Below are 9,045 nucleotides of genomic sequence, written 5' to 3' on the forward strand. Positions count from 1 at the left end.
TCTTTCTGGGAAAGGGAGGGGGTTTAAACAAGGATCTCCCACCTCTTTGGGAGCAGGGGGTCAGTCCTTGGGATGTGGGCCAATTAATATTTAATTAAAAGTAAAACCAGACCCCCTCCCTCTGAGTCAGGATGCAGCCTCAAACCAGGCTTGCCTATATCCCAGCTGCAGAGCGTAACCAGAGGGCTACAGGGGAACTCACAGCAGGAAGGTCTTCTTCACCAGGGGAGATTTTGTTCCACTTTATAGTTATAGGAATTGGGCTCCACAGAGAAACAAGGGAGCTGTGTGGGAGTCCCTTGCTAGGCCCGTGGTTAGATGATTTACCAGGCATGGGCAGGATGGGAGTTTGCTAGGGTGCCCGCTGAGTGCTGTGGAGGCAGTGAGCATCTCAAACCAGGTGGGTCGCTTCAGAGAATAGCGTCTGTGCCCAAAACACAGTTGCCTCATAGAAACGTTGTGGCTATAAACTCTGCCAGTGGGGCACTCCACCAGTAGCTAACACAACCGGAACCCCACCTTTGTGGCCCTGCCAATGGAGTAGGGCACTGGGACCAGGCTCTCCCACACCCCAGCTTGGGCCTTAACCCCCGGGCCAGAGAGAATTGCCTAGCTGGGCACTGTCAATCTCCCCCATTGACACTGGGCCAGAGACCCAGCACAAGCAGTTGACTTTCTAGCCCGGTAGTAGTGGCCCTCAGCTGGGCTGTATGAGTGTCAGGTTTAAGTCCCTACCTAGATATGTGTGTATGAAATTGTCTAGACTGCCTGAGCAGCACTCTTATATGGGGGCGTGTGCCTGCAGTGCTTTGCTTCCTGGCACAAACGAGACCATGCCCCAGTCTTTTCACACCAGGCAGCACCACCCCTCCAACACAGCCCAGAGGCTGGGACGCTCCAGCAAAAGCTGCCATCAACTCTGAGTCAGCCTCAAACTTGGCTCTCCCACTCTCCAGGGGCCGAGCCTAACCCTGGGGGAAGCCAGACCTTGAGGCTCTGGCGCTCACGCTCTACCCTGTTGAAGCGGTCCCATGGCATAGTGTTAACTAGGCATTGGGCTGAGAGGAAAAAGGGCATTTGAGCCTGTCTCAGGGCCCCGAGTTGCTAGAAAGTCTGGGGCAGTGGGGAGTTGTGGGCTAACAGGAAGCCTGGTAAATGCTAGCCAGGAGCACACCCAGGGTGAGAGCCAGCTGAAACACTGAGTGTCTGGCTTCGCCATGAAACCCCTTGAGATAATCTCAGTCACTGGTGCCCGTGGGATGGGTGAGTAGCTGGCCCGGGGGGGGGGGGGGGGGGGGGAGGGGAAGTGCTCTCTCACCCCCTTCCAGCGTCATACACAGCTAAGAGGGGAAGTACGTCGGCTAAGAGAGAGATTGAATCCATTCCAAACAAGGACCAAAGGTGCCCCAAAGGCCAAGGTATCTGCTGCTTACCACAAGGCCGTCTGGCTGATGAATCCAGTCCAGTTCCTTTGCCTCTCCAAATATAGGCCATATTCCCCCTCTCCCCCAAAGAGCAGTGAATGTCTTGAGCCCCCAACCCCCTTTTCAGGGGCCAAGACTGGATCTGATCTACGGAAACAGACTCGCGTCATGCCCCCACTACAGTGGTTCCTGAGGTAACAAGGAGGACCCACCATCCCATCCCAATTCGGTCCACTCTGTACTGGAGTAGACCAAGCAAGCCAGTTTCCCATTTACCGGCTCTAAGAGGCCTTCAATGTTAGTGGCTTTGCTTTGGTTGAACCAGCGCATTGGCTAGTAGCATCTGATGTGCATCCACACACTGGCTTCCTTTTCTTCTGAGAGTCCAGTCCTGTTTTATTCTGGACCTTTTGCATAATATCCCTCAAAGGACCTCGCTGCAGCCCCGTGCCACCCAGCTTGGGGGGAGGGATAGCTCAGTGGTTTGAGCATTGGCCTGCTAAACCCAGGGTTGTGAGTTCAATCCTTGAGGGGGCCACTTGGGGATCTGGGGCAAAATCAGTACTTGGTCCTGCTAGTGAAGACAGGGGGCTGGACTCGATGACCTTTCAAGGTCCCTTCCAGTTCTAGGAGATGGGATAGCTCCATTAATTATTATTAATTATTATTATTATTATTAGCTCTGGAGTATCCTTGCAAATCTCCCTGATTACCAACTACGTTTTCCTGGCAATGTGGCTTGGCCTATGGAAGTGTCTTCCCAGGGAAGTTTGTGACTGGCCACACCACTAGCAAACTTACTAGAGGGACTGCTCCTGCTTTGGCCTCTACCCAGGCTTTCCAGCCCCACAGCTTGTGGTTTAGAGAAGCAGACCGCAGCACCACGCAGCTGCTGAAATGGTATTTTTGTGAGTAGGAAGAGTTTGAGGAGAGCAAAAGTCGTAAGCTTTGGTGGGGCCAGTGGCACGGAGTCCGGGACACCTCACAGGAGGTGGAATTCACCAGTGCCCAGAGAGTCTAGGTCGTGCAGTTGTCAGTTTTACACCCCTTACCCCCTAGTACAATTGGGGAATGTTTCACTCCCAACCCCCTCTCCACCCTATCCTTTCCCTCCGACAGTTATTGATCCTTTAGTTGTCCACTCCACACACACACCCAACCCCTTACCTTTTAAGTCCTGCTGGAGCTTCAATATTTAATCCGCAGGAGAGCTCCGTGCACCCATGAGCCTGGCAGCGGGGCAGTCCTACTACCTGTAACTAGGGAAGAGTAAGTTTGGTCCCAGTTCTAAGAGCCAGGAGGCTGCTGAGGGTGCCTGGGGACTGTTGTAGGAGGGAGCCCTCCGTACAGGAGCTTTAAACACAAGCCAGCCTCATTGCTGATCGTACGTCCTTGCTGCACAACGGCGAAGGCCAGGAGGTCTAAGGAGCAGAGGCAGCGATTCCCCACAGCAGAGTGTCTAAGCGCTGCACCCGGCTGCCTCAGAGCTCCTGCTGCCTTCGCGGGACGGGAAAGAGCAAAGCAGCCCTCAGCGGGTTACAAGCATGATCTAAGGAGTGTTCCCTTTTCTGAGAGGGGGGGCGTCTGCCTGCGCTAGACACAGATCTACCACCCCCTCCAGTCCATAAGCAAAGCTGGTCCAAGAAAGTGAAAGGTTAATGGGAGTTTTCTGAACCAAAGTGACAAACACACCAGAGCTCTGTGATTGTGACACAAGCAGACGAGTAAACCCAACGGGCTCTGCTTTCACACCAGGCCTTGGACTGTTGCCCCATCCTACTTACTTCCATTGTTGGGGTCCTTAAATCAGCCTCTAATGCCGTGGCCCACCACCGCCTGGCCTAGTGTTCAGTTTATTATTACAGAGAATACTAAGGGTGTTAAAAAACAATCATATATGGGACTGGGGGGAGCAGGAAAGAATAACTGGGTGAGCAGAATGTGAGTTCAACGTACCCGGTTTAGGATTGGCGTAGGGCACAACTGGTGGGTGGGGCACGGGGGGGGGACACTACCAACCCTCTCCCCCTCCCATTTTGCTCCCTGTTCCACTGACCTCTATCAGGCGTCAACTCCTCTGCAGTGGACAATGCAGCCCCCTCCCCCCGAATCGAGTCCTGCACTATTGAATTTGGCACATTTTTAACTTGGACTGTTTAAAAGGGGGGGGGGGGGGAAGGAGAGGGGGGGAACTGTGACTTAATACTTTTTTTTTTTTTTTTTAAGGGAAAAAGCTCCCCCACCCCAACATACTCAAGCCATCTGAGCCTCATCCAAAATCCCTTCTTGTATATGTAGTTACATATCTATATAGCTAGCGCCGAACAGCCAACCTTGGTGACAATGCATGACAGATAACCACTATGTAAATAGCAGCATGGTTAGAGCAGACTCCATACACTTTGTTACACCTCTGAGCCATTGGGCAGGACACACCCAGGCTGCAGAGTTATTTTTAAAATGTGGCGTGAGTGGATTTATTTTACCCAAGAGGACAGAGCAAGACCTATTAAAAAAACAACCTTTATTGCCCAAGTCAGTAGGCTCAACAATATCCATTTATTTTCAATTAAAAAAAAAAAACAATTAAAAATGATAAGGAACAAAGCATGCCTGATCCATTCACAAATATTTGAGGGGTAAATAACAAGCCAGTACGGGGGATAATTTCATGTGTGTCTTGTAATCTATACGTGCAAAACTGTATCTTGTTGAATTTATGCCATGTCCAGGTAGCGGCAACATTGTGGCTTTGGCGTCCTGTCCCGTGTTGATGCATTTTACTGTCAAAGCAAACTTAGAAGCCATATTAGACCACGGCCTGCCAGGATCCTCAAGTGGGATGGGCCGACAGGTGATCCTCTGTGTCCTCCTGGCCCCTCTTGGTAACGTCTCTCCCTGTGTTTTGTTAAGCATCTCCCAAACCCTCGTCCTGGGGGAGGGCTGGCTCAGGACGCTAGCCTTTGCCGTGGCCTGGAGGTTAGTCCTCACCATGGCTTGCAGCTACGTCCAAGCTGGAGCCCCGTACAGCTGGGTTTGGACTGGCACGGTTTGAAGCGCTGGGATCCCTTTGTAACATGCCGGGGGCAAATGCTGGAGCTCCTTTGGCAGAGAAGCGTGGCCTGAGCTCCTCGGTGCTAGCCCTCCCCAGTCTGATGCAGCCCGAGGTCCTGTCCGTTGTGTCATGAGCTTCTTCAGGGACAGAGACCCAAGAGAATCTGATGCATTACTGGCCACCTGTGACTGGGATCGGGCCTGCTATTGCTCCTGACACAGCCTGACCCTGGCTCTCCAACCAGGGGCACTGGGGCGACTGAGCAGAGTTTGGACTCTGTCTGAGCAGGGATGAGTAGGGCGACCCCCCTCTGGATCAAGGGCAGCCCCTGGACAGCAGGGCCGCATGGGATAGAGGTTGCTCAAGTTCTTGTCATTGGTGGGGCCGAGTTGTAACATTTAAACCAGCTCTCGAGGCCCCAGGAGACAGGAGTGGGTTGCAACTACACAGCTGTTGCTGGCTGTGCCAGGGGCCTGGGACCCGTCAGCCGCTCTCGCAGCAGGGAGCACTGTTTGCCATTGGGACAGATGAGCCAGGATCCTGGTGCATTAAGAGGCTTCAATCCAGACTGGACGTTCCCCTAAGAGGGATGCTCTGTCTCGTGCTATGCAGGAGCTCAGAGAAGAGCAGAATGGCCCCCTGTGCCCGTCACCCCCATGGATGTGTGCGCCCACTGCAGCCCCCCAGGACTGGGGTGCAGCGAATCCAACCCCGCCCCTCTGAAGCGGCTCATGGGAGATGTGGCCAAAGCTGCAGCAATGGGGGAAGGGAGCTGGGCAGGCGAGAGGGGGAGCAAGGGCTGCTGCCGCAGCACAGGTCAACCAGAGCGGACGAGGCTGCAGCAGGCGAAGGACTGACCCGGTCCTCAGCCCCGGAGCGAGCCCAGCAGGGGACGCAGGGCTGAACGGCCCTGCCCTGCATGCTGCGGCCGGCCTGGGTCTTGGGATCAAGCAGCAGGGGAGGGAGCTGTAGGCAAGAGGAAGCCAGCTCACCCGGGGGAGGGAGTGGGGGCCATGTCAGGCCTTCACGCCCTGCATGCGCGGCTGCAAGAAGCTGGGAAATTCCTGCTGGCAACAGGGGGTACGTCCCATTTCAGTGTCCACCCCCCCGAGCACAGGCCCATGGGTAACAGCCACCAGGCTCTGCTCTGCTGCCTTGGGGAAGGAAAGGGATCTCAGCCTTCAAAACTGGACATTCAAGCACGAGGCTGGGCCAGGGTGGAGTCCTGCCTTCCTGCCCCCTCCTTCCACTCCCCTCCTCCTGAGGGGTCTGTATACAAATCTCCCTCCCCCCCAAGTCTTGAGATCATCCCAATCTCAACCCCCTCCTGGCCTCTCCCCCAGTGCACCCGTCTCTGCAGCACTGAACTCCGGCAGGAAACTGCTTTTAACACCCCCCGCCCCCCCTTGTGTGGACTCTGTTGTTTCTGTCTCTATTGTCAAACTGTTATTTTGTAACAATGTCCGTCTCCTTATTAAAGAAACGAGCTGAAAGCAGCAACTGGGCGTTCCTGTTGTGTTAGCGCGTCTAGGCCCCGGGTGCCCACAGGGCTGGAGCAATGAGGAGCAGCCTCAGCCCTGTAGCCGGGGGCACGGAGCTGTTCTGCCCCCACCCTGAGATCGCTAGGGGCGGCTCAGGGCCCCCCAGCAGCGTAAGCCAGTGGGAATGCAAATCTCACGCCTCCTGGGGCTCTTCCTTGCAACATGCGTCCCACGGGCCCTGCTGCTCCAGCGTGGTTGTCCAAGCACTGGAGCGAGAAAGCAGGAAGGAGGTGAGAATCAAAGAGCTGAACGGGGGCTGGAGGAGAGAACAGGCTCAAACCCAGCTGCGTCTCCACACCCCCCTTCGCCCAGCTCTCGGGCGTGGCAATGAAATTGACAGACAGTAAACACTGGAGAAAATATTAGGAGCAGGCGTGTCCTGTGTCCCATCCAGGCCCTCCCAGCACTATTGAGGATTTACAGGTTTCGTTTCAAGGTCGAGACAGCGGGCACAGAGATGGTAACAAATGCACAAGTAGCTCATGGAGCTTTTTACAGATTGATCTAGGTTTGGTTTGTGGAGGTTTGAAAGAAACAGTAAAAAAAAAAAAATAAATAAATAAAAGCTAAACACATTCGGACTGGAAACAAGGCACAGACTTGGCGCCGTCAGAACAATTTACCAATCGCAGGGGCTGGATGGTTTTCTAAAGGATCTGCTCTAGTTCAAACAGGAATGAACTCAGGGAAGTCCTATGGCCGGGGGGTCAGACTGGATGCCCACCAGTGGTCCCTTCTAGCCTTGGAATCTATGAAAAAACCCTGCTGTAAGATGGGAAGCAGCTGGCACTTGCTGCATTCCGAGCGCCCCAAAAGTCAGGCTCTGCTCCTGGCTGGCTGGAGCTGTGGGGCCGCAGATGGCTCCGCGTATGGGAGAAATCCCAGAATGAGGGTCCTGAGATCTTGTCTGTCTGGGCAGCCATAAGGGGGCTGGAAAAAATCAGGTTGCCTGGCCACCTCCCCCACCCAGCCCCACGCCCAGTGGCAGGGTGTGTGCTGAGCCAGTTAGAGCTGCAGGAAATTATAGCTACCAAACTGTGTAGGGTGCGGGCCTGAAGGTGATGGGCTACGCTGAGTGCGGTAACACCCAGCAGCTCCAGGCAAGATCAGGGCCCCCCTGGGCATGGTGCAGCGCACACAGAGGGACACACGATCCCTAGGAGCTGGAGTCTGCTCACCTGGTTTCACTGAAGCCCCAGTAGCCAGGAGTCAAGTTGAATCAACTCTCCCAGGTGCACCGAGCACTGGAGCTAGGGGGTGGTCTCCCCCTGCTGGCCACGTGTAGCAATGGCGGGCAACCGGATCGCAACTCTCACCACACCTGCAAAAAGAACAGGAGTACTTGTGGCACCTTAGAGACTAACAAATAAATTGGTTAGTCTCTAAGGTGCCACAAGTACTCCTGTTCTTTTTGCGGATGCAGACTAACACAGCTGCTACTCTGAAACCTGTCACCACACCTGGTAACTTGAAACAAAGAGATGCAGCAAGAACAAGGCAGCAGGCACTCAGGAGACTCTTGATGGGGAAGAAAAGAGCCTTCGCTGGAGTGTTTAATACCCCAGCTTCCAACTGAGCTGCACTTACAGCCACCTGAACATTCTCCCCTGCGAGCAGGGACGTGGATACAGGTACAGGACTTGTGTCTTGCAGTGCGCTGGCTTCAGCTAACAGAGCAGCGCACGCAGCCGCAGGGGCCCAAACAGACCCCACGTTGCATAAAGTGCAGCCTAGAGCCAGGAAGCAATAAAGGGTCAATGGGACAAGGGAGCAGCCCAGGACATTAGCTCAGGGTGCAAGTGAATGTGCAAAATGGAGGGTCTCCCAGCCCTGATGGAGGGACTGGGGCATTCTCGGGGGCCACGACAGCTCCAGGCAGAAGCCCTAGAGCAGAGAAACAGGCAGAGGGGAGGTTGGTTCTGATGTCTTCCCTGCATCACAGAGCTTCCCCTCTCACTCCACTAACTGCAGAGGGTTTCCCAGGCAGGATTTCTCTTGCCACCCACGTATCTGCTGCTTTCCTTCCATGAATTAATACAGTGCATGCTACTCTCCCCGGAAAGCACTTCCTTCTCATTAACCCTCCCTCTGCTAGGGAGAGAGACAACCCCAGAGAATTCTGAATTCAAAGAGGGGAAAGCAAGAACTAGAGAAAAGGGGAACACAAGCCCCCTTTATTGCCTGCAAAGGGGTTTCTGCCACTCGGCTGCACAGCTGCTGCTGGAGAACCAAGCTCATAAACTCACCCCATGGAGCTCTTGATCCAGACAGGCGTAGCAGTAGGAATTCCTGCCTGGGCCTGTGCGAGCTAGTGGAGCTGAGACGATGTTTCAGTGTATGGCCCCCACAGGAAATGGAATTCATTCTAGAGATCAATGCCATGAAGCGGCACCAGGCCTGTTGTCCTGAGGAGATTGTTCACTGTAGCTTACGTAGCTCAGCTTTCAGACATGACACACACGATACCGGCTGCTAGTGGGCTTCCTGTGGCAGTTCCTCACTTTAATTACAGATGAGAGACAAATAAACTACCTTAAGAGAACAGCAAGGCTGCTAAGTCACATGCTCAGAATTTTGGAAGTAGCAGAATTAAGGTTGCCCCTGGAGCTCGCTCACTACATGTGGAATCTTTAGTTTGACAGAGAAATTCTCTGAACAAGTCTCTAATGAGCACATGAGAAAGATTATTTGGAGTCTTCAATCTTGGTCAAATTTTCATGGTGAGAGCAAAAGGCACATCCCTGACACGAGGGCAAACCACAAGGTCAATTACAAGTTCCTGTTCCCAAGCATAGAAGTGCTAGAACTTCTCAATGAAACACTCTTTTGTTATGGAAACACATGGGCAAAACCATTTTTCCTTAGTCTCATTTTAGAAACTTGGTCTTGGAAATGGTTTTAGCTGAAACTTAAAAAAAAAAAAAAAAAAAAAAAAAATCAGCCTGAGAAAGACACCTGCCAGGAACATTTCAGCCTGAATGGCTGAAGTTTGGCGAAGTCTCTGTCTGGGCTACTTTGAGTGAAG

This window comes from Emys orbicularis, chromosome 4, assembly GCF_028017835.1.
Source record: "Emys orbicularis isolate rEmyOrb1 chromosome 4, rEmyOrb1.hap1, whole genome shotgun sequence".
NCBI classification, from domain to species: domain Eukaryota; kingdom Metazoa; phylum Chordata; order Testudines; family Emydidae; genus Emys; species Emys orbicularis.